We start from the raw sequence: 27,325 nt of genomic DNA, 5'->3' as shown, positions 1-27,325 counted from the left end.
CTGCATTGTTCCTGAGTCATGGGTATAGGAACTGTGCCTTAGTTAGGGTTCTATGACTGTGAAGGAGATACCATGATCATGGCAACTCTTACAAGGAAAGGATTTAATTGCGAATGGCTTATAATTCAGAGGTTTAGTCTATTATCGTCATGGCAGGAAGCATGGTAGCATGCAGGTAGACGTGGTGCTGGAGAGGTAGCTGAGAGTTCTACATGCAAATTGGCAGGCAGCAGGAAGAGTGACATTGGGCTGAGCTTGAGCATCGGAAACCTCAAAGCCCACCCCACATCCTCTAATAAGGCCACACCTCCTAATAGAGCTACTCCTTATGGGTCATTTTTATTCAAACCACCATAAGCTGTGTTACAAATATAACCACTGGGGCTAAGTTCTACATAGTCTGCTTATCTTTGTATTGTGTCCAATGAGAGAAGATCACTTTCCATGGGCCTTAGACCTATATTTGCTTTAAAGAGAGGCTTCTTTGATGGGGAGTGGTGGCCATACTTATCTGTGCTGCTTTCTAAAAGGTCAGAGGGAAGAGAGGTGAAGCCATTGGTAGTTCTTGGTATAATTGACAACACGAGGCGTGGCATCTTGAGATATAAGTGAAACCTAATTCTGTTCTCCCATAATCCTTTGATATCAAGGAAGTACTTAGGCTTTTTTTTAACCTGAAAAATATGGTTGAAAATAATATAATTTGAATACTTGGTATAGAATGACACTGGATAATGATTTAGAGATTGACACTGGATAATGATTTAGAGATTAGTGTCAAAATGGTGCAGAGGAGCTCGTATTTCTAGTCCCCAAACCTTGGAGGTAAGTGTCTTTGGCGGGGATGGGAGGGTAGGATGGGAGGAGGGGGCCTGTTCTTGGTATTTTGGGAAGTGAGGAGAGTGAAGACCAAGGCATTTCCACTCCTAGGAAGTCATTCCCTATCTTGAGAGTTGGAGCGGATCCAGATAGATTGGCACATCTGTGAATCTGAAGAACTTGGATGCCTGGATCTAGTGGTCTGTGTTTGAAGCTGGGTATCTCCATGGTCCACTGGTCCCCACTACATGATGCTGACTGGCGAGCTTGTTCTCTACATGGGTTTTAAAACTGTATGGTGCAGCCAGATAAAGATGAGAAACTTGAATCATTACCAAGCCATCGCCTTGGCAAAAAACATAGACTTTATCAGTGTTCCTTCCCTGAAAATAAGGTCATGTTGCTTCCAAAGACAGTTTTCTGAAGGAAGTGGTTTATGAAGGGAAAACTCCCTAACTTGCTGGCGTTCTCACAGAGATGCTATCCACCGTCCACGTCAGTGCTGCTGCCTCCCACTCTTGCTATTTGCAGCGATGGAAGAGCATGAGAGGGCTCAGCTACAGCTGACCTGTGTAATGAAGAGCCCAAACAGAGCTCCAGAACGGTTAAGCTTCCCTTGGCGAAGTTAAATCATCACTAGGACTTGAGGCATCTGCAGAAAGACAGGCTGTCTGCTCTTAGGCGTCGGTGCCTTCCATCATAAAAATTGCAGACTGTTGGAGCTAAAAGGAAACCTAGAGCTTTCGTCAGTCCAGCCCCTTCACATGACACACGGGAAAACTCAGGACCAGACAAGCAGGGAGTTCGGTGGTCACTAGAAAGTGAAAGCATTAGAACTTGAACCCATAACCTATGACTCCCATGCACAAAACTGTGTGTCTCATTAGTTTGATGTCCTAAGCTGTGTGGGATGAAGACAGAATGACGGCCTCATCCACACAGAGGGGCCAAGCTAGGGAAGGTGGGGAGGAAGTAGGGGAGGGGTCCATGGAGGCTCCTTTACAGTCTGGGACAGATGTTTTAACCAGTCGGGAAACCTCTCTGAGGGTGGGGTGTCCTGGGAGGAAAAGAAAATACTGTGGCTCTGGAACAACACTTGTGATAGGCTCGAAGTCACTTTAGAAACCACTAAAGTATGTGCATATGCAGGTGGGTGACCATAGAACATGAAAGTGTGTGTGTGTGTGTGTGTGTGTGTGTGTGTGTGTGTGTGTGTGTGTGTGTGTGTGTGTGTGTGTATAGTAGGTAGGTAGGTAGGGGATGAGCATCTGTCTCCTTCACTCCAGTGGTCTCAGTGCCAGACACACTCGTTCACTTCCACATTAATATACACTACAGTGTTAGAAGAATATGTGCTGGGTTTTGAGAGAAACATCCTGTTCATTTCTTGTGTGCAGATGAGATGTGATCTGTCTGTTTCCTAACTATCAGGCTGGTTTCTCCCTTCTGCTCCGAAGTCTTCCCTACCACAATAGACTGATTCTCCTCTGGGGCTATAAGCTAAGATAAGCCTCTTCCTCATCTCAGTTGTTTATGGTCCTGGCATTTTGTCACAGTATCAGAAGAATAACTAATGCAGGGCTAAGTTCTCTCTGGCATCTCAAGGAGGAAAGAAGTCCTGTGTGGAGAGGGACCATGAAGAGGATCATGGGGCAGGAAGGGACATGGCACAAGTGAGAAACTAAAGCAATGTGGATCAGACAGGACCTTAGTGACTAAGAGGCACGGTAGATCAGAAAAAGCAGTGGACATGGGCAGGGCATACGTCACAGACCTGCTGCCTGCTTTAGATGTGTACAGGAAATACTTCACAGACCTGCTGTATACTTTAAGGATTTTGGAGGGAGCCTGGCAATCATGGCTAGCCACTGGAATGCTTTTAGTGGGAAGTACAGTCACCAACTTGCTTTCAAAATGCTCTTTCTCACTTCTGTCTGGGAGATGAATCAGGGTTGGGGTATCAGTAGGAGTAGGAGAAAACCATGGAGATGCTAGAGGCGTATAGATTAGGGTATTGGTAGCTGAGAAGGTAAAGTGATTTCAAGGGAAGAAACTCAGGAAGTAAACAGGAGTTAATGTAGGAGCATGAAGAAGAGAAATGACAGCCATCAAGAAAGACTCAGTGATCCCTGGCAAGGACAACCTGGAGCTGACAAGCAACAGATGCACACCGCAGGTGGTGGCTGAAATTGGTGAATGTCCCTGGCCTAAGCTGCTGTAGTTCCCTTGTATATCAATTACTCCTCTTGTTGTCACCAAATGCCTTAGAAAAATAATATCAGGGGAGGGATTGTTTATTTTGGCTCCTGGTTTCAGAGGTGTCAGTTCATACTCTATGGGAGGGAATAGCAGAGAAGAGCAAGCTTTCACTGTGGCTAGGAAGCAGAGAAAGAATCCAAGGAGAAGCCTGGGCAAGATATCACTTCCAAGGACACAGCCCGTGATGGGATCCTATTGTACGCATCCCTGCCAGTACAGCCAGGACGCTATGAATCTATCAAGGGATTAAACGTCGGATGCAGTAGAGCCCCTGTGATCTCACCTTCTCTGGAGCCATCATCATAAACATACTCAAAGGGGTATGTTAGGCTTATCCTAACATACCTTTAGGGTTATCCTAGGCTTCTCTCCTTCCAATCAGATTGACAATCAAGACTAACTGCCATACCACATGATGCTTTGGATCTAGGACCAGACTTCCTCAATTTATTTACTGGTTCATCCCAACTCCTTTAGGGAACTGCTTTCATTCTGGATAATTCTGTCAGACAGATCAATTTGTAGTTTTTAGTCCAAGCCCTTAAACTTGTATTAAATTAGAAAACAAGGTTGCAGAAAGAATTGTGTTTTATTTCTTTTCTGTCAATCGCCTTTAACTTCCACATGTATATGATGAGCAAAACACTGTGGTTAATGGAATTCTTGGAAAGAGAAGAATATATAAAGTGAATTGTTCTGAGTTTTCACTGGGAAAGTAATATCCTAGCAAGGTAAAATGAGAGGCCACCAGCCAGTAGGGGTGTGGAGAAGGGACTGTAATAAGGAGGAGCATCCCAGTGGGGTGGTTGAGGAGTGTGGCCAGCATAACCTAGATGTCACCAATTTCTCCATTGCTTGAGATATTGTTTCCCTTTTCATTCCCAATGGCATGAATCTGGAACCTCATCTTAGCCTCCACTTCTTGTCTGAAGTCTTTCTGGAACTTTCCTATCACTTATCACACTTGTACAATGTATCCTGGTCACAGATCATCTCCAATCCTGTGCTCCCTTTCATGGTTGATGTTACAAGTTCACTTTGCAAGCTTACCAGCTGCCTCCCTGTTTTGGTACGTGGGGACAGAGGTCACTGTCAAAGTCTGAGTAGCCCACAGCTCTATACAGTGCTCATTTCCCAGGCCTGGCTACTGGCTCATTCTGAGAATAGTGAATAACAGTATTTAAGAAAATTTAGTGGTGGCTTAGAAATAGTATCGAAATCACAAGTATAAAGAAAAAAACCCTTGAAATTAGATACAGGATGTACTGCGTCCCAGATCTCACCACAGGATTCTCTGTTAAGCATCTCTCTGCCTAGAGCTGGGCAGACTGCCAAGTAGAGGCCATCCCACCTACTTTCAGCAGTGGATCCATCCTTAGAATACTTTCGTGCAGGGTCCAAACCTTTGAGCTCTGCCCAGAGAGGTGCCCCAAAGGAAAGAGATTTCCAGTTTCTCATCTAGTGTGCAAGGAACTTGTAAGGCACCACTGTGTATTAACTACAAGTAAAAAGTTGAACAAGGGGTTGGGGATTTAGCTCAGTGGTAGAGCGCTTGCCTAGCATGCACAAGGCCCTGGGTTCAGTCCTCAGCTCCGAAAAAAAAAAAGTTGAACAAACAGATAACTAGCAACCCATCTTATATCTGCCATAGATATGAGGTCATGGAAGGGGCTTTTTGATTGGAAAAGAAACGTCAAAAGGAACAAAAGGGAAGTATAAATTACCGATTTAGAAGCGGTGAGCAAAGGCCTTCATGGGAACCTGTACTGGGATAGGAGAATTCACAAGCGTCAAAGGCTTAGGGTAGACAAACCAAGTGTTAAAAACCCCAGGGGACCTAATCACAGGGAGTGCTGCACCAGTTTTGTGAGCTTTTACCCTTAGGTGTCACTCACAGTGAGTGTCAGAGAATGCAGGAGAAAACCATTTTGAAATATCCTACAAGTCAATGATTCTTAGCAAGACCAGGATCCAAATACAAGGGAGTTTTCTAGAGTATAAACTAATGAGGATATTTTGGAACTTATTAGACCTGAGAGAGAAAGAAAAACAACCAGTTCCGGCCACTCACAGCTGCCTTGTCCCCTCTCCAAAGAGAAAGGATGCTGGGACACACTGCTGAAGTTCACTGGAGGTGCAAGTTCAATGAAAGGATCAGGCCTACTTGTAAACCATCGCTGCTATGAGACAGTTTCACTCCTACATCTTGCCACCGCACCACTAATGGCTGGCCTGTGGGCCATGGTCCACCATATCCAGTGCATCCCATCTGTGTGTCAGGAAAAAAAATTACAGGGCATATTAATAAGCCAAAGAAAAGAAGCCGTAGTTTTATGAGAGAAAGCATCAGAAGCTTTAGTTCCAGGCTTGGAACTGAAAACAACTGTGTTTCATGTGGGAAGGATTCTAATGGGTAAAGGAGACTGGGGAGAGACAGATGGATGTGAAAATGGATGGAAACTACAACCCAAAAGGAAATGCTAGACATAAAGAGCACTGATGGGGATGGAGAATGTCTTTGCTGGGCAGGGCGTGGCTGGGGATTTGCAGCATAAGGAGAGCTCAGTAGACTCTGGCAAAGCTGAGACATGGGAGAGAATGGCCGGAAAAGAGTGTCTAGAATATACAATAACTGGGAAACAATTACACAGTTGGAACTATCAGAAGGAAAGGAAAGAGGAAGGGCAGAAGCAATGGATGAACCCACAGGGACAGAGAATCCCCGTAAATTAATGCCAGACGCCAGACTCCCTCCCCAAGGGCATATTAGCTTGAAAAGGTACACATTAAAATTTTAAAACCTTGAAAGGAGCCCAAGGACAAAGAGGTCCTGCAGAGGAACAAAGTTAAAAACCATATCCAGCTTCTCAGTTATATGTTTTGTAAGCCAAAAGGGGGGTGGGTACCAATTTAGAATTCTGAACAAGTTGCTAGGGCTTGTATATGGTTCTCTATGGGCTTCCATGGGTTGGTGTACTGGAGATGTGGTCCTCCACTGGGACAATGGTAAGAGATGATGGGGTGAATTGGGAAGTCTGTGGGTCACTGGAGACACTGCCTTATAATGGTCAAAACTGTTCGCAAGAAACACTTGAGTTCACTCTCATGAGAGGGTTGAAAAGAGCAAGCCCAGCCACCCCAGCCCCTCTGGCTGCCAATGGTCACTCTCTGCTAGGTACTCTCTTGGTTATGATACCACAGACCATGAGATCCTTAACAGAGCCAGGACAATACTACAGATGTGCCCTTTGAAGCTCAAGAACTGTGAGCTAAATGAACCTTTTCTATTTGTAAAAATAATCAGTCTTAGGCATCACATTATAAAACACTAAACAAAAAGCAAAATAAACAAAGCCAGAATAATAGACCTGTTAAACTAACCTTCAAAAAGAAGACTTCCTCAAATGAACAAAAATCCAGAATTTGTTGGGTATCTTACAAGAAACATGCAAAGCCTATCTTACCAGAAACACTGGTTTGGTTTTGCTTTGCTTTTCAAAGTTCTTTAACAGAAGAAAAATTAAATAAGCCAGACACTTGGTTCTACATTAGACAGAAGAATGCTGGGATTATAGGTATATGCCTCTATGCCTTCCCCCAATCTGCACCCCCAGTAATGAGAATCGAACCTAGGACCTTACACATGTAGACAAGTATTCTACCACTGAGCTATATCCTCAGCCTTCTTAAGTTTTTTTATTGCTTCGACATACAATACTTTCTTCAAAATTACAACAGCAATGCATTCTATTGCTTGTATTTCTACTCGTGCATATATGTTCATATGTGGATACTTTTGTGTGCACCTGCACAACTTAATGATGATGACGCAGAAACAGAAGGTCAATTTAGAGTATTTGATTTGTATAAGCAACTTACCCATCGAGTGGTATAGTGTCCTTTGAATGGGACACTGAATTTGTTAATGATGTACACTGCAACCTCTAGGACAACAACCAAAATCTAAAAATTATATAATATACAAAATGAAGAAGAAATAATACAGTAAGCAATTAGGGGAGCAGTTTTTAAAATGCTCAGTTATAACTATCAAGAAGAAAAAAGATGGGAAGATAGGAATCAGGGCAAATTCAGTTGATAGAAAACATTAACAATATGTAGGTATCTATTCAACTGTACCAGTAAAAGTCTTTAGTGGCACTGGTCTAGTTACAGTAATCAAAAGACATTCTTGCATGGAATCAATAGTTATATGTTGTCTAAACAAATCCACTTAAAGAGTAAGCTGCATACAAATCAGAAGCTAATGGGCAGAGATCAATTCGCCGTGCTAACTCTAAAAAGCAAAGCAGACCAGAGCAAGCTTTATCGGAGACAAAGATGGGCACCATGTCAAGATAGAATGGTTCATTTTTCAAGGAAATATAATCCATAATGTACACATGTAACAAGATGGTCAAATTATATGATGCAAGAGTTCACCCACCCCTGCTGTTGGAAGCTTTGACATCCTATATCAGAAAAGGATGCACCAAGATGGCAGAAAACCAGCGAGGCCAGAGTGGTGGTCAACGGCACCATTCATCAGCTACCAAAGCACGTCTTTCAGCACAACAGAGAACACATTCTTTTCAACCTTAAAAGGAGCAGGCATTCTGACAGACCATATTCCCGGCCATCAAACACATTTTAACAGATTTGTGAGAACACTAACCATGCAGTGTTTTCTCTCAGACCCCAATGCAATTAAACCAGAAATCAATTAACAAAAAGGAAGAAGATATCATAATATTTGGATACTAAACATACTTCTAAATGACCTATAAATGAAAGACTATATCTCAAGCTAAATTTGAAAATTAGAAATGAAGAAGTAAAAACCCAATTTATTAGAATTGGCCCAATTCACTCAAAACAGTGTATCATTTTGAACACATTTATTAGAAAGTGAGAGAGCTAGGATTAGTAGTCAACTTCTGCTGTGGGCAACCAGAAAAGACGAGCAAATGACATCCAATATAAATGTGGGAAAATAAATAAAAATTGGAAGAGGAATCAAAAATTAGAAAATTGGAAGTCAAAAGAGAAAAACAACAAAATTAATTGAAAAGATCAATGAAATCAGATTATATGTGGTGGTGATTGATCCTGATTATCAAATTGGTTGGATTAAGAGATAATTCAGGGGTATAGGAAAGCTTGCCTCTGGTTGTGTCTATAAAGGAGTTTCTGAAAATTATTAACTAAGAGGAAAGACTTGCTCTCAAAATGGTCTATAGAGAAAGAAGGAGGAGGGAAAAGAGAAGAAGAACATGAAAGAATAGTCTATCATCTATCCATCTATTAATCTACTATCTATCTATCTATCTATCTATCTATCTATCTATCTATCATCTCTGCTCCCAGGCTACTATGATATGAACTGACTGCTTGATATATCATCTTTCTTATGATGCACTGAACCCTCTGGGACCTCGAGCCAAAATAGATACTTACTACATCAAAGAAAAACCAGAAGTAAAACAAAATGACTACAAATGATCCTTGAAAGGACCATTGAGGGATACCTGATAAGCTAAAAGAAATCAACGAAGTCATTAAAAGATGCAATCAGCCAATATCCCCTACCCACCCACATAGGAAATTATGACTTGCATAGTTCTATTCCACTTGAGAAATTTAATTTAAAAAGAGTAAGAACTTTCCAAACTAGAAAGAATTATGCCCACAATGGCTCACTGGTAAACTCTATTGCGGACTAAAGGTAAAATATATTAATTCTATAAAATTTCTTTCAAAAAAGAGAAGGAAAGGCAATGGTTCCTTATTTATTCCATGAGACTAGCATATCCTAATCCTCAAGCTAGGGAGAAATACAGGTGGAACACCCCTGGTCCTAAAATCCCAAATGTTCTGACAACAGAAACATTTTTGAGTACTAACATGCCCCTCAGGAAGTATGAGATTATAGGGTATTCTGGATTTGGGGGTTTGGGGTTAGGAATGTTTTGTTTAAATCCATGTAAGTATTCTACAAAGTGACATACTCTGACGTCCAAAAAACTAATTGTTGCAAACATTTCTGATAAAGAATACTCAGTCTCTATGGCAAAAGAAGACTCTGAAATCTCCTAAGAACAGAGAAACATACAGGGCTCCAGAGAAACATACACACATGGTGACTGACAGGTTTATGCAAAAGTTTAACATTCAAAATTCAATGTAATCCCCTGTATCGTAGCAGAGTCGTACAATCATAAATAGATACAGAAGAAAATGAAAACATCTAACACCTACTCATGATGTTTTACAACTTGGTATAGCAGGAATAGAAGGGGAATATCTTCAACTCACAAAAGGAAATCTTCAAGAACCAGGAACAAACCCATAGCAAACATCATCATGTTAATGGTTAAGACCCTCAAAGCTTCCTTACACGAGCAAGAACAAGGTTAGGCCGTTCCCTTTACCCAGGTCTTCCAACTGTCAGCAGGTCCTAAGCAAGACAGTGGAAGAAGTAGAAGAATCCAGAGCAGAAAGAAAGGGAGGAAATTGGGTTCATTGTCGCTGTGATTGTCTATATAGAAAACCAGAAATGACAAAAAGCGATCATACCGAGTGAGCAGAATTTAAGATTAACAACAAGAGCTGCCACTCACAGACATAACAAAAAATGCACAGCATTTGAGAGCACGAGAAAGTACTGTTTACACTGCTGTTCTGCATTCTGGAAAGTGTAATATCTAGGAGCACACCAAAGACAATATATACACAATCTATATGCAGAAAATTCAAAACCCAAAATATCAAGGAGCAAAAACAAATGGAGAGAAGCCCACGTTTGAAGATGAGAACTGAAATTCCTTCAGGGTCAGGTCTACACTTGCTCTAGGTAGTGTATTCCCAAACAACAGCAAGCAGATCCTTCTTCGGTGGCTGCAAATAACAAACTATATCAATTTTATACAGCGAGGACAAAGACTCGGGGGAGCCAAGACAGAAGAACAGAAAACATGCTGTCTAATGAAAAGGCTTAGTGCGTAGCTGAAGTAATGAAGGTGATGTGGTACTAGGGGAGAAAAGACAAATTGATTGCTGGAGCAGAGCAGAAAGGTCAGAAACACACCCCAGCGATCCCGTCTACTGCAAAGTAGCAACAGTAATGCAGCGCAATGCAGAACCATCCCAACCAAGACACTGGGGCAACTGCACAGCCACCCACAGTACTGCACATGACTTAGATGACAAACGAGCACACGAGACAGCAGTACACATCACACACAAGTATATCACATACACTCTAACCACACCACACACACACACACACACACACACACACAGAGAGAAACACACCACACACACACATAGAAACACACACCACACACACACACACACACACACACACATAGAAACATACACCACACACACACACACAGAGAAACACACCACACCACACACACACACACACACACAGAGAAACACACGCACACACACAGAGAAAGAGAGAGAGAGAAACACAAACACACACCACACACAAGTGTGTAAGTACATACTACACATATGCAGCCATACAAGCATACGTCACATACATAGACATCCATGGCTCACCCTGCTGGGCCGAGTCTTCTGAGTGTCTCTGTGGTGGTGTTTTCTCTACAGTTTAAAAATTGCCTTTCTTGAAATATGCAAGTACATTACAAAAAAAGAAAGAAGGAAAGAAAAAAGAAAGAAGGAAAAGAAAGAAAGGAAGGAAGGAAGGAAGGAAGGAAGAAAGAGAGAGAGAAAAGATAGTCCATGTCTTCCAGATAACAATGTCTGATTTTCTAGGCCTTTGTCTACTTTTTTTTTTTTTTTGGTTCTTTTTTTTTTTTTTTCGGAGCTGGGGACCGAACCCAGGGCCTTGCGCTTCCTAGGCAAGCTCTCTTCCACTTAGCTAAATCCCCAACCCCGTGGCCTTTGTCTACTTTTAAGGAAAGCGTGACAGCACTCCCTTCAGCTTTGCTTAAATTCTGTCATGTGTCTTGCGTCTCAAGTCTCGCCTTTAGAAACATGTGGAGTATAAAAATGAATAAGAAATATAACTGCTTCCAACCAGAGAAATGCTTGAAAATCATTATAGGTAATTTGGTAAGGAAGGTATAATTAAATATTACTGATTTAATACTATTTTTGGCCCAGTTTAAGACATATTTAGTGATGTAGAAACTGAAGAGGAAGGTTTTTCTATTAAAAAAAAAAAAAAGCACTCTTCAAATGACCCTAATCACTTCAGAGTAACCATATACGCATAGGAATACATATTGTAGTTAACGAGTATTATGATTTCTGTATTTGCTGTATACACCCGACCCTGTCAACTTGGGGCTGTCCCTTACTTACCACCACCCCACCCATCCACACTAGCGAGTGAACATCCTTTTTGCTACAGCCAGTTTGAATAATACACAAGCTCCTTTGAGGTAATTCTCATTCCCCTTTGTAATTAAAGATGCAAGAAACACATTTAAGTATTACTGGGTTCGAACAGATGACAGAATAGTAAGAAAGAGTAATAAAGCAGAAACTGTAAAATAAGAGAAACGAGTAGAAAGAGGCCCTTGAAAAGGTCCATGGATGAGAAAGACAATTTTGGAGACACTTATGAGGTCTTAATCTTCTGATCCACATTCCTGTGGAACTTGTTTGAGGAAATAAATTCAGAATTGGGACCTAAAATAATACTTAGTTATGAGTGACAGGCATTGCCCTAGAGATAATCCTTGTATCACCTTGTGACTGGCAGGGACTATGTGGTCCTGGAGATTCTCAGGCAAGGGAAAGGAGAACTTCACGCTCAGAGGGGAGGGCAGGCCTTAAAGACACAGGTCAGTAATTTTAGAGGGCTCATCTAAAAGCTTCCAATACTTATAAATAAAATGCCGTAGACCTATCAGCTTATCGACAGTGTTTACTTTTCTCACTGATGACCAATGTAGAGTGCTATCTTATCATAGATATTTCGACTTCATTATCTACCTGCATATTCTTGATACTTGTCCTTAAGATGAGAACAGGAGATTGGAACTGGTTGTGCAGTTTCAGGGCAGGAACCTGGATTCTTGTCCTTGGCTAGAAACATTTATGGTTCTGTGCTGCACAGGACTTAGAGGTACCAGAAAGGGCCCGTTGTTCCTTTTCTCTCCTTTTGCACACTTTGAATGAGCCCCGCTTCCTAGAAACCGTTTGTGTGGACATACCCAAATGGAGAGGCATGTGGACACCTTCCATGCAGACTGACAAGACTTACCAGTCCAGGCCCTCATGCCCCATCCCAGTTTCTACCACAAGTTCTACCAAAGGCCCTAAGTTAGGGGCTCAGTGATATCTTACTGCTAGGAACCCAGTTCTGTTCTGTAGGAACGCTGACCTTTCTCTTTTGAGCTCCCACCCACATTCTCATAGTGACTCCTTTTCTAAAATCATTCTTCCACTGTCAATGAAGTTCATTCTGAAGTTCGCAAGACAGAGGGCCCAGAAGCCACTGACTTGGGATGGCTTCTGTGTCTGTTGTTTTGTTTGGAGCCTTGGCTCTCTGAGCTTTGCACAGCTGGAACTGTGAAGTTTCTTGTGTACAAAAAAAACAAAAAAACAAAAAACAAACAAACAAAAAACCAAAAAAAAAAAAAAAAACCCAAAAAACAAAAACAAAAACAAACAAACAAAAAAACCCCACTTTCCTCTGTTTTGTATAGATACCCAGTAAGGTCATCTCTTGGGGTCTCTCATTACTCTCTATATAGTGGGTTTTCCCAGAGATAAACCTAAGACAGTGATTTTGTACAGTTTGATTCAGAAGGTGGTCCTGAGAAGCATTAGAAATCGAAACAAATAAACACAAAAATTTGTGGGAAGCTGGAAAATCATCTTACTAGAAACTGGTAGATGATAACATGATCAGAGATGCCCCATCCTGCTGGTAAAAGACCATGGTAATTATTCACCACATCCCGTCTTCCATTGCTGGAGACTCCACTGCAAGGATTGCTAACACTCAATACATCTGTCCGATGTAGACTTCATATGACAGAGATGACACTCGGGTGGGCTCCGTTAAGAAGCTCTCCATATACGCATATAAGTAAACGCTGAGGTCTCACAGGCAGGCCCACAAGGGCCTCTGCTGTACCACTTATGTCCCCCAACCTCGCCTGGAGTGAGTCCCCCCTGGTAGCCAAGCAACCTCTTTCTAAAGAAACCTCACTGGAAATGATCTTAGATGCAGGGTTGGGATTCATGGCAGTTCTTTGCAGCCATCAATCTCTCTCTTGTCACCATTATTTTTCCATTTATTCTGACTGGCCTCCACACTCTTGAACTCCTACTATCTGAATTAGTGCCACTGTATTGCCTTACCAGAGGTTGACTCTACATTGTAAAAAAATTTCCCATAAGAAGTTATACGAAGGAATCTGAAAGAGAACTTAAATCTAGTGGACACGGCAGTTTCATTCTCTGCAAAGTCCCCTTCTGTTAATTATTTATAGGCTAGTGACAGTAGTGTATCATGAATTAGGAGAGTGACACAGGCCATCCATCTTCTGTGTGTACAGATAATGTCAAGACACCACTGGGTAGAAATGACGAGATGTTCAACAAATAAAGTCTCTTCACGTTACAATAAAAAATAGCAAGGGGAACCGAAGTCCATGAGAAAAAAGTTTATTTTCCTCTACTGAAAAACGGAACTGACCGAGCGAGCCAGGGCCCTGATAATTTTTATACCCTGCAGCCCATACTGGATGCGGAAGCATATGAACCCAACAATTAAGCCAAGAGACAGATGTTATGTCTTACAGAATAATGACCCCATTCAAATCCATGCAGACAGAAGTCTAGGACCTGCCAGTCAGAGTAGAAAGAACTGAAGGTCCATCTTCATTGACCTTGGGTTATTCTCTCTGTGTCTGAAAGTAACAGGATCTGAGAAAATTTGCCATCCAGTGACCTAGGAAGAAACATCCCATGCCTTCCCTTGCATAAGAGATACTTCACAAAAGAAATAGTGTCTTTTCCAATGTCTGATTGTTCAGGGCTACCTTCTCCCGGCTTTAAGCTTCTAGACCTTGTTTATGCTCCCTGTCACTGTGTCCTAGGTCTGGCCTGGACTTTGGAACTAAGGGTGAAGCAATGCATTTGTTGAATGTATCAGAGATGACAAATACAAGTCTTCTAATGTAGTGGAAAATGAGGAAGGAGGAGGAGGGGAGGAGGAGGAGGAGGAGGAGGAGGAGGAGGAGGAGGAGGAGGAAGAGAAAGAAGGAAGGATGGAAGGAAGAGGAGGACCTGGCAGCTAAAACAGTAGTCTTCTATAACATACTGTCATACCTTTCATTTGCTTAGGTAAGACTCCCAAGCATGTGAGAAACGTGGGGAATTCGAGGAGAGCAGTGGTCTGTGCTGGGTGATGTGTGTGGCAAAAGCCTAGATGGGTAGTTTGTGAATAAACTGCCTCTGATTACCAGTAATGTTAGGTGTCTCGTTTCTTCTCTGGGTGCTAAGTGACCTTTTGGGATCCTACAAGCTTCATTATGCCAAGGATATATAGGTCACTGAATCCACACCTCAGCCTTCTAAATGAGTCAGTCATGAATCAAAGCAATGATCAAGATGTGGAAACCCGAGGGCTTAAAAGTCTCGCTGAGCTCAGAACTAGTGAGCCACCGGGCCTCAGGACCACACAGCTGCAGCCATTCTGTTAAGTCATCGTCTGCAAGGAGCATCCTCAGACAGCGAAGAGCCAAGGAGCCTGCAAGGATTCTGGAGGCAGGGGCTCAGTGCCACTTCGTGCTGCCCAGTCACAAGTCTGCAATCTCAGTTAAGGAGCTGGGAAAGGCGGCGCCCCGGCTGAGTTGGTACCCTGATGGCTTTCTAACATCCCGGAGGTAGACGTGGGCGAGAAACAACCTTTTCAAACTTCAGGCGTGCTATTTTTCTTTCCTGGAAGCTGTTTGGGCTTCACTTCTGGGGGCCTGTGGTGACTTTGGAGGGAGAATGGAAGGGGCTGGGCCCATTGCTTGGTGTCTTTGAGTCTTGCAAGGCAAGAACTCTTAGCGCACAGTGTGAGCCTGGCAAGAATAACCGTTCTCTGGCATCACAATAGAAAATTCCGTCTGTGGGCAGAGCTTCGACTGTGCAGTGTGCTTCCGTGGCCGTATTAAAAAACGGGGAAATTTTAGAGCAATTTTAGGCTTGCTGTTAAATTGAAAGGAAGGCTCGGAGGCACTCACCTCCTCCTACTCCCTCTACACCTGAATTCCCGCCCTTGTCAACACTTCCCCAGAGGGTAAATCTGTTCCAAATTATTAGCCTACATTCCATTATTTCATTATTGCCCCAAACCCACCATTTGAATTCAGACTCATTCTTGATGTACAGCTTATGGTTCTAACCAATACACAACAGCCTGCATCTGCCATTACAGCAACATGCAGACTGTCTTGGCCGCCCTGAAAGTGCTCCCCTGCTCCTCCCTTCTGTTCCCACCATACCGATGTCTTCCCTTGAAGGTCCCGTGAGTGACAGGTTACGGCAGTGACAGGCTAGCTTCTTTTCCTTAGTTATACATGCTTGTTTTCCTCCATGTCTGCTCAATTGTTCCCTTTTGGGCACTGAGTAATATTCCATTGTCCGTACCATAGTTCTTCTATTTACCTGCGAAAGGACATCTTGGTTGTCTCCTTCCAAGTTTTGGAAGTGATAATAAAGCTGCTGTGAATATCCACATGTAGGTTTCTGTGTGCATATTTTTACTTTCCCTTCCTTCCTTCTTCCTTCCTTCCTTCCTTCCTTCTTTCCCTTTTAACTTTCTCAGAGTCCAGGCTAGCCTCAAACAATGTGCCATCTATCTACTTACCTATCTATTTATCTATTTTATTTATTTATTTATTTATTTATTTATTTATTTATTTATTTATTTTTAGTCAACTAGACACAGACAAGTGTCTTCTGGAAAGAGGGAAACCTCCTTTGAGAAAATACCTCCATCAGGTCGGCCTGCAGGCAGGACTATCGGGGCATTTTCCTGATGGGTGTGAAAGGGCCCATCTCATTGCCTGGTGTCAGTGCCAACCCGGGGCATCTAGTCCTAGGTCACATAAGAACAGTAGCTGAGCATACCATGAAGAGCAAGCCAGTAAGCAGCATTCTTCCATGGTTTCTGCTTCAGTCTCTGCCTCTAGCTTCCTGCCCTGGTTTCCTCTGTGATGGAATATGATATGGGAAGGTAAGCCAAATCAAACTGCTCCTCCCAAAGTCAGTTTCGGTCAGTCTTTTTGTTACAGAATGGAAAGCAAACCGAGATGCTCTGAACCACTAAGCAAGCATCCCCACGCCTGGCTTACCTGTTTGCAGCTCCTTCAATAAGTAGCCAGCAGTGCGCCTGCTGGACCGTGTTGCGCTTATCTGCATACTTTCAAAGCAGCCACACATCAGAGAAGCCGAGGAGGAGGAGGAGGCTTCCTGCTGCCAACCGTCCTCCCCAGCTGTTGGTGGCAGTGCTCGGGACTGGGCCAATGGCAACAACAGTTCTCTTTGAACTCACATTTCTCCAGTCAGAGCAGGTAGAGAGTATCTTTCTTATGTGCCATCTTTGATTTATCCCTGCCGGGTCCTTGATCCATTTTTAAACTTGGTTGTTTCTTACCCTCACTGTTTAAGAGGGTTCCGTGTGGTGTAGGTAGCAGTACCTCGTCAGACACAGCTGCGCATAAACTTTCTGTCAGTGACATCTTCTCCTTCACTTGACTGTGTCTTTTACAGAACAGATATTTCCTATTTTAACGGAAGCTACTCTATCATTGTTCATCTCTTCCAAGAATTATGCCTTGTTTGTGTCTACAAAATCACTACTAGACCCAAGGTTACCTAGGGTTATATAGACATTATCTTTGGGGACAGGTATTGTATACATCAGTCTATAAGCTACTTCACTCACATTTTGCAAAGGGTAGAGCATCTTATTTTTTTAGGTTCTTCCATGCAGTGTATGTGTGTAGTATGCGGTGTGTGTGTGTGTGTGTGTGTGTGTGTGGTTTATGTCTATGTCTGTGTGTCTGTGTGTATGTGGTGCATATGTGTGTGCTGTGTGTCTAGGTATAGTTCCTTTGTGCCTGTGCAGTTGTGTATGCTGTGTGTGTTCATGTGTTATATCTACATGTGATGTGTATGTAGTTGCATGTATATGGGATGTCCCGTGGGGTGTGCCTGTGGTCTGTATATTATTTATTGTGTGTGTTTCTATACATCATATTTATGTATGTGAGGTATGTGTGTATGTGATCTGGTACATGTTATGTGCATATTGTCAGAGGTGCATTGGTATACTGTTTGGGTGAAGTTCGGCTGTTTGTGAGTGGACGAAATCAGGCTGTTTTTCACACACATACAAAGCCACACTGTTGTTAGGGTTTGGTTTGTTTATTTATAGGGTCAGGTTGTAGTTTGTTATACGAAAGTTCAAATATAGAGGTAGACTCAGGCTGGCAGCCTCCTGCCTATTGAAACAAGCACAACTCTCTATCTTGCTGCTTCTCCTGAAGCTTAGTAGTGGAAACAAGTATAAGAAACTGGTATGTATACACTGTTCTTTGCACGCGTGTGCACACAGTCATGGAAGATCATTCAGAAACTGTTAACATCAGAAGCTGTTTACAGCCAGTCTCTAAATCCAACGATGATGTCATCCCTAGGCGATAAGGACCCTCCTGCATCTGTTGCCATGGCAACTGCCACATACTCCCTGGGAATGTGTTACCAGGGTTACCTGCATTACCTGCAACACCTGCATCACCACCTGGTTTACTTACATCACAGCAAGGATAAAAAACATGGACCCTGACCCAAAGCGCTCTCTCTCTCTCTCTCTCTCTCTCTCTCTCTCTCTCTCTCTCTCCCTCGCTTCTTCCCTTCTGTCAATAAAGACCTCCCAAAATGAGCACTGTGCTGTCTTGGCGTGATCTGTCTAGGAATACACTGGTTTTGACTAATGTTGGTGCCGAAACCCAGGACTCACACACAGCCACTGGCTTCCACGTGATGACCCAGCAAGTCTAGACCTGGCTGTTTGTTTATTTGTTATTAATTTTGTTCTCAGGATGCTGGTAGGAACATTTTCATAATAACTTCCACACTCAAAGAGTTGGTCTTCGCCATTTTGTCCCTACCTACTGGGACATATCCAGGTCTAATTCACAGCACCTAGCAAACAATATTTCGACATGGCCACTTAACTGGCACTTTATTTTTTATTTTTATTTTTTAAAGATTTATTTATTATATACAAGTACACTGTAGCTGTCTTCAGACACAGCAGATGAGGGCATCAGATCTCATTACAGATGGTTGTGAGCCACCATGTGGTTGCTGGGACCCGAACTCAGGACCTCTGGAAGAGTAGTCAATGCTCTTAACCACTGAGCCATCTCTCCAGCCCCTTAACTGGCACTTTAAAACAGCTCTCTTCTCTTCTCCTCTTGCTCCTTGCTCCTTTACCCTCTTCCTCTCTTTCCCCATTCCCTTCCTCCCTCTCTCTCAATGTGCTCATGGTAGGCTTCTACTCCTCTACTCCTTTCCTTTCTTTTCCTTCCCTTTCCCTCCTCCCACCTCCCTCTGCTTTTCTCTGTTTCCTCGATTCCCATCCCCATGCCCTAAATAAGCTCTGTTCTTATACTATACCATCGTATGGCTGGCACCTCAAGGGGGAGAGGATTCCTTCCTTCACTGTCTTTTTATAAAACAAAACAGAAACAGTCTAGTGAAAGTGGAAAATTAATGGATGGGCAGGGCAGCTCATGCGTTTTACCCCAGCATTAAGGAGGTCGTTTGAGCCCAGCTTGGTCTACATGGCCAGTTCTAGGCCAGCTAGGGCTCCATACTGAGATAGTGAGTCCCTGCCTCAATAGGAGAAAACGAAAAACAAAACAAAGTGATGCGGTAAGGTTTACCACTGACACGGGCAGGTTGGGATGAGGCTGTCCTAAGAGAAAGCAACCGCAGAGTACCATCCACATGACAGCAACTTCCTGCCCATGCCCTCAGTCCCGCAGTTCATGGCAACTCAGCCCAGAGCTCCGTGGTTCCAAATACACCAGGCCACTCACTCTCCTGAGTAAAATTAACTCCTTGCTCATCTTCAGCCAGTGAGCTACTGTAAGAACAGGACGGTGGCCGTGAGTCCATCTTCAGCCTTGGTGATTTTTTTAAATTTGATTTTATTTTTATTTAATTTATTATTTATTTTTATTTTATTTATTGTTTTGTTATTACTTATTTTATTTGCTCATTTTATTTTTCAGTTGCTTATTTTTCGTCTTCGCGATAGTATCTTACTATGTAAGCTGGGCTAACCTTGAACTCATAGAGATCTGCCTGCCTTTGCCTCCCGAGAGCTAGGATTACAGGTGGCAGCCACCACATCGGGCTAGACAAATATTTTATTACTGAGCTATATCATTAGACCGCTTAGGCTTTGTTTTGAGGCTAGGTCTTGCTAAATTGCCAAAGCAGTTCACCTAAATTGAGCTTCAATGTACCCAAGCCTTTCAGCATCCTAGTTCCTCTTCCCTCGTGTCCCTGGCCTTTTGCTTTGTGGTGGGTTAAATGAGAAAGGATCCCATAAGCTTATACATTTCAGTGCTTAGTCATTGGTGAGTGGCAGTTCTTCAGAAGGATTAGGAGGTGTGGCTTTGCTGGAGCTGGAGGAAATGTGTCGCTGGGTGTGGGGCTTTGAGGTTTCGAAAGCCCAAGCCAGACTCTCTTCTTGCTGCCTGTGAATCTTGGCTATTTCTCCAGTTACCATGTCTACCCGTGTGCTTCCCACCATGACAATAATGGAGCAAATCTGTGAAACTATAAGGAAGCCCCAGTTAAATGCTTTCGTTTTATAACAGTTGCCACGTTCATGTTGTCTCTTTGCAGCCATAGTACACTGACTAAGACAGGCCTGATACTCTTAGCTGGAGTTGCTCAGAATTCTAAAGCTATTGTGAAACAATAACCCAGTATGTGAAGCTACACAAAGGAGCGGGCTCGGGCCCAGGGTGAACCTTGGGCCCTAGGCTTCCTTTGGTCTTTGGTTTCTTTACATCTCATGGAACAGAAAGACTGTATTTTACTATAGTGTCCCACTGTTTGGGACTCTTTTGTTTATTCAAATTTCAGTGAAACAACTGACTTTTAAACATATCAGAATAATTTGGGGTTTCTTAAATTCATAGGCTTCTGTCTTTGCCCATGAGTGTCACTGAGCACTCCCTGCTCCGGCTGCCATTAGACCACTGGTAAGTGGTGTAGTGTAGGGGTGTTCCTGTGGGTGGGTATCTCCTACTGTCTCCTGGCCTACTCCATTCCATTTGTTTGTGCATGGTTGACATACAGATATCCTTGTTGGTTTGAGTAGGTATTAAAAACAAGGAAGTATGAAAATCACGGTCATGCTCATTACCAAAGGCTTTCCCTGAAATATATTAGATCTTAGGATCTAATGCATTTAACAGAATCTATCAGCCTGTCCTCCTTCCCCCAGCCCTTACCTATTAAGGACTAATGAAATGCCGTTTATTTAATGACACATACATCGGCTATTTCCACTGCCTTTGGGAACTTACTCATGCAATCATCTGTCTCTAATTATCTGACTCCAAAGAATATTTCAAAGTCTTTCCAGGACCTTCTGAAGTTATTATTTCACTTTTGAATAAGATTTGCTCTTCCCCCTCTAGACACGTAATCTCTAATCATTTCCCTCGGAATAAAGTTGACACTTCATTTGTCTCCTAAGCAATAAGACACGACCACCTCTGCACATAATGAAGGACTCCAAAGCCCGAATTTATTGTGAAGCACACAGCAAAACTAATTGCATGAACCACAGAAGTCTAATCGGTATAAAAATTAGAATATAGACACTCATTTGAATCATAATACCAGAAAGGACTTGAGAGATCATTTGTTATCAGCTCAGCTTACAGATGGGAAAAGTGGGTCTAGAAAAACTAAGAAACCTCTGAAGGTCACAACCTAGCCCCTGGCAAAAAATGCCTCCCCAATTCTGCTGCGAAGGGACTTCATGCTGTGAAGCTTTTGTCCAAAGCTGGGTTACTTTCTCAAACACTTCTCACTTTACACAAGGATTGATAAGACCCTCCATTTCATGTACTAAAAATAATTTTTAATTTCTTGTAGAACATTCATATTTTTTAATTTTATTGTGTCACTAGATCGGATGCCCTCTGGGTATACTAGAAAGGACTTGTGCTTTCTCTGAACTCTCACATAGCCTCTTTACCTACAGTGTGGACAGACCTGTCTTCCTATCTTACTTTGCACTCACATAAGTCCATATCTTCTCTTAGGTCAAGAAACTCCCGAGGGACTTCTGTGAGATCTGTGTCAACGTGAACATGGGATCTCCCTCCATCTTCTCCCTCTTCTTAAACAATTTAATAAGCTTTCATATCAAATTCTGACTGTCTCTAGAATAGCATTGTGGGGAAACAACTGTCTACAAGGTTTAACCAAGAACATGATAGTTACGGATGATCGCCAGGAATGTGTGCCTGGGTAACGGCATGGAATGAACCTCATGTGTTTGGATTTCGGTAAATTCCAGCCAAGTGCAATAAGGCTTGAGTTACAGCCCAAGCTAGTAGGGTATTTTAAATAATTAAGGAGTTCAAATTTACTTCTCTCCCTAAATGGCAGGTTTAAGGGAGGTTTAATTAAAATTTACATTTTTCATTATTGTTACTCCTAAAATTAGAAATAAAACTTAAGATTCCAAGGCAGTAACCTGGGATGGAAAGCAAAGATTGTATAGTATTATTTATTACTATTCTAGCTGTCTCATATCTTCAGTCACTCATTTGGTTAGGAGATAATATAGCGGGCTATGATGGCTTTGATGGAGAAGTTCAGGACCACTGTGGGAGCACATGCAGAAATATTTACCCTACATCACAAGGTCCACAGACCAAGCTCACGGGAGAGAGTGGCTTCTCAGCTGAAGGCAGAGGGACGAGGGAAAACCAGGCTGCAGTAGTAGTAACAATGGAGATAATATACCAGACAATAGAAGTTCATATGCAGAGCCCCAGAACAAGAGAGAATTTGATGTAACTACTAGGAGGACTGCTGGAGAACCAGGGCATCGAATGGCAGATGAATTTCAAAGAGAAATAATAATACGGTTAAATGTCTGGCTCTCTTAGTCTTTCGAGAAGCAGCAAACTTGGTTTTGGTTAGATATTGCCAGGCAGAGACATAGTCCCAGTTTTCCAGCAGAAGTTTCGAGTCTGAAGTTTTAGAAGAAATACCCATTTCTAAATGTTTTTTGACAATGCGTAACGCAATGGAAAAGTTATGCTGGCCGAATACATCTAAAGAGTGCTAGTTTGTCGTCTCTGGTCAGGAACAGTCATTCTCAAGGTGTGGCCCAGAAGTCAACAAAAGGTCACTGCTGACTTCTCAGAGTTGGAAACTCTCAGGCCTGGCCCCATGCCTTAAACGGCAAAATCTCTGTGGAAGTTGGGGGATCTGATTTCACAAGTCCTTCAGTTGGTTCTGACGCAGCTTCTTGGAAGGCAGTTCTCATTGATTACTTGGAACTGGAACATGCTCATGTCGTTTTGCCAGTGGCACTTGGAAAGGGTATTTTCACGGTCCAACCACACTAAGATGTCAACAACGGCTCCGCCCATCTCGTCTTCCTCTTCCCTGAACCTTAAACCATGTTTTGTATTCTCCATTTATCATCCGAATTCCCCTTTTCAACCCCAAAGAAACCCTCTCAAGCCCTTCTTACACCCACAGCACATGGCTGTCACCCCATCCATGCCATCTGTTGTCATCAGCAATGATAAACATGGGCGAGAAGCAACCAGAATATCCATATGGAACGCATTTGGGAACTTCAGTGACACAATGGAATAGTCACCAACTGCAAAGAATGGCACAGCTCTTCATTGGCTGATGGCATTTCTCTCCAGAACACGTGTGCTACTGTGTGCAATAGACTTGAAGGAAAAGTAGTTTATGGACTCTGTAGCACCATCAATAGAACTCAGTTAGGATTTGATTACCAAAGGGGAAAAAATCTTGCCGGTTGAAACTATGGCATCATAGATTGAAGGAAATTAATGTCATTTAAAGGTGTAAGAAAATCCTATAGGTTTAGCGTGTATTAAATGCATCTGTGTCGCTTCCAACCCCGACCAGCAGGAAAGGAGCGGCACCAAGACGTTCTTCTCAAAGCAGTTTATTCAGGAGCCCTTTTCTCTGCAAACAGCAACAATGTATCTCCCTCGCCCCCAGCGCACTCCCTTATAACCTCTCTCAACCGCCTCAACCGTCCAGTCTCCGTAACCTCCGATCATAGGTCCACGTCACATGGCCTGATCTATCGTCATGGTGCGCCTGCGCAGCTCTCACGATGGGGCGTGGCTTACTTTCAGGTGCTAGTTGTAAGACTCGGCAGCAGTCCCGGGCGCCATCTTGGGATTGCTGCTGCACCTGCTCCCCACACATCAGCACTGATATATATATATGCATGGGATATCTTGTTATTGTCATTTTCTAGAACCTCTGGGGACTGAACTGTTCCAACCCAGTGGGGCTCTCTCACTTTGGACACAAAACGTCAGACACCTCTCTTCCTCCCAAGTGTACATTGCTTGCTTTGTGGTTTGGAAATGAAACAACTTTGAAGTAAAACCAGGCTGTGGTTCTCGTCCACTGTTGAACCCAAACCATTAGTGGGCTTAGCCCTTGCCCAGCCTTGTAAAGCAAGCAAAGAGCATAGCGCCAACTAGATGACAAGAAACACTGCCGATACCTTAATCTGGGTACCCCATCAGATCATCTATTGAGAAGGCCTCTTGATGCATCGTGATGGGGAGACTAGTGGGGTGTAATACAGGAGGGCTCCATAACGTCAGAAGATACACAGTAGTGTTAGGATTTGGTCAACATTGAACGTAGGACTTAGCGTAGGAACTCATCAATGTGTTTTAAAAGAGACACACAAACTGCAAAACCACTTCAGAAACATAGCAAGCAGTGAAGGCTGGTACCTGACTAAGGAAACTCTTCATGTCTACGGTGTTTATTAAGGATCTCAGCTCCCATACATGCTTCCAGAAAAATCTGAAAAGCTACCTGGGCTGATTCAAGTGCCACTGCCAGGAAGTTTGGGGGAACAGGACACCCTGAGCACACTGAGCCTTCGAGGACTGTGCAGTCCCTTCATAACACTATTTTCAAATATCATGTCTTTTGACAGTGCGGATAGAATTTTCTAGAAGCAATATTTATGTACATAACAAGTGCATGCTTGGATTTGTGTAGTACTGGGTAGTCTTGGAGTTCTGTTTCTCCAATTTAACTACCTTAAAATTTCATTTATAAATCCAGGAACCTCTAGAAGTTCTTCATGTACATTATTGTCATAGGCTCCTTCTCTAGACTTTTCCCTGGGGTCACACTCACTGCAAACACTACATATGCAGCCCACCAAAAAGACAAATAGCGGTATTTCTATCAAACCACAGGAAACAACAAACTTTGAACCTCACCACAAATGCACTAGTGTCTCATCCAAGGGTCACCCCCCTACCCCCCAAGAGCTGCTATTGTGAGCAAGTTTCTTGAGAAGACCAAGGAAAGAGAGAGGAAGCCTGCGCTGAGTTCTGCCACTCTCAGGGAATCAAGCAATTACACGGTAAATCCCTAATATTTCCCATGCCTTCCTGGGACACATAAAGTAGCTTTAGCCACATGACAAAGTTCATGGGGGAACAAGTGCAAACAGACTTTCTAAAGAAGCTTTGTCTATGCACAGCTCATCAATATGCTACCACAGGCTGTGTGGTTCACTTTACCATCTTTATAATTAACATCATCATCTATTTTAATTTTGAGGAAATCTATTTTGTCCTCATGCTCTTGTATGGCCGCTCATTTTTGTTACCTGCTAGAAAAATAGTTTTCTAACTCAATAGCACACTCTTCTATACTTCCTCTTAGAGATGTAATAGTTTATCCATTACATTTAATGTCCAGGGGCTAGAGGGATGGCTTAGTGGTTAAGAGCACTGACTGCTCTTCCAGAGGTCCTGAGTTTAATTCCCAGCAACCACATGGTGGCTCACAACCATCTGTAGTGGGATCTGATGCCCCTCTTCTGGTGTGTCTAAAGAGAGCAACAGAGTCCTCACATACATAAAAATAATCCTTCAAAAAATAAAGTAAATTAAAGTCTAGTTATGGCATGAGAATTTCCTTTTGGAGATGAGGTTATCAGTTGAAATACAGTTTCCCCAAACTCTCATCCATTCGTTTTCATCGAACTATATATTTGCCATATAACATAGCAATCTGATTCTTCAGATTCTTCTGGATCAAAAACGTGGCCACACAAAAACCTTCATAGCAATGTTCAGAGACGCCTTATATATTAAACCATCAACTGGGGAGCAGATGCACAGGTTGGGGAATACTCCCTATGAAATACTACTTGGTAATAAGGCACAGAAATAGTGTAACACAAAGGAGTCTCAAAAACAGGAATAGGAAAAACACCCATAGCAGACTCCACCATGTGATTCTCTTCATATGTGAAGCCCAGAAAGGCAAAATTAGGGTGATAAGAAGTGCGTGAGTGGTTGCCTGAGGGTGATGGTCAGAAGGTAGAGGCTGCTGGCAAGTGACTCCAAGAGCTTTTGTCAGTGAGGAAAATGCTCTGAACAGTTTCTGCTGTTTTGCTTTATAAGACAGAACCTCACAGAGCCCAACTGGGCCTCAAGTTGGGCAGCAGAGACGGGCCTTGAACACCTGATCTTCACGCCTCCCTTGACATCACAGCTCCATGTTACCTTGTCAAGCCTTAATGACCTGATTATTTGGAGCATTCACACTGTGGTATGTAGCCCCAAAGATTTCCTGTTAAAACGGGCACATGTGGGGTGTGTGTGTGTGTGTGTGTGTGTGTGTGTGTGTGTGTGTGTGTGTGTGTTTATAAATGAGTAAGCCTGGGAGAAAGGTGTATGAACAACAGTGGATAGAAAGGAAATGAATTTGAATTTAAATCACAATTTCCCTTTTCTTCACTAGGCACTAACTCTCTTTATCTGGAGGGGTTTTCTCCGATATTAAATTGGTGCCTGCAGGGAAGTCACCCTCTCCTTTTAACTTTAAGTCTTCCTGTTTAAAATGAATTTCTTGTAGATGGCCTTGTTTCTTGGCCCACTCTGTCTCTGCCATTTCATTTGGTATATTTAGCGTATTGCCCTTCAAAGTGAGGGATGCCATAGTTGTATTACTAATTAATTAATAATCTTATTTTATAGCCTTGTCTTTTTTTTTTTAAACTGTCTTCCACACTTCCTGCCTTCTAGTGTTAATTGTTTCTGTAGTTTCGTTTTTTTCCCTTGGCAAACTAATTACATTTTTGTTTCAGCATCTGGGCTATGGACTCCAAGGCCTTATGCATATTAAACAAGCACTCTGCCACTCAAATACATCTTGTTCCTTATACTTCCAAAAGCTTCTTTAGGAATTACCCTAGAGATGGCAATACCCAGTTCCAGTTGAAGACAGGTCTACTTTGTGATGGTGCCCTACCACAAGGAAAGGGTCCACGCTTCATGACGAGGTCTTCCCAGTTCGCCCTTCCAGACCGTAACGTTTGTCCACGTGCTATGACTGTCAGATACACAAGTCATCTTGGTAGATTAATTAAGAATAAGAAAAGTCAAGTATGTCGTCCCGTGTTCTTCGAATCCCTTTAGAGTGGCACATAATAATCAAGCATATGTTGAGGGGTAAAATGTGGTGTTTTGATATGCTTCCACATGCATACTAAGCCAGGGTAGCACAGACACACCTCATTTTTTTCTTCAATAATTTTAATCCTCTTCACATCCCAATCACACCCTGCTTCCTCCATGCCTCATTTTTTCAAGAACATTTAGTCTATTTTGCCCATCAACTCTTTACTGTTAACTACTGATAGATACCCTGATTGTATAACAGAAATGATCCTTAGCCCTATCTCTCCTTTCCCCTTCTTCTTTAACCTCTGTTTAGCCTTCTTTAACCTCTACTTAAATCCCAACCATGTAAGATGATCTTTATCCACTCACCTTGAACATAGTTAGATTTAAGTACTGATGTTCATAAGCAGTGCAGATGTCTCTTCTGCATACTAATATCATTGCCTTTAGCTACATAAATACATTGGGTAATTATTTGAACT

Source organism: Rattus rattus, chromosome 2 (genome assembly GCF_011064425.1).
Source record: "Rattus rattus isolate New Zealand chromosome 2, Rrattus_CSIRO_v1, whole genome shotgun sequence".
In the NCBI taxonomy this organism is placed as follows: Eukaryota; Metazoa; Chordata; class Mammalia; order Rodentia; family Muridae; genus Rattus; species Rattus rattus.
This window is presented reverse-complemented; position numbering follows the sequence as displayed.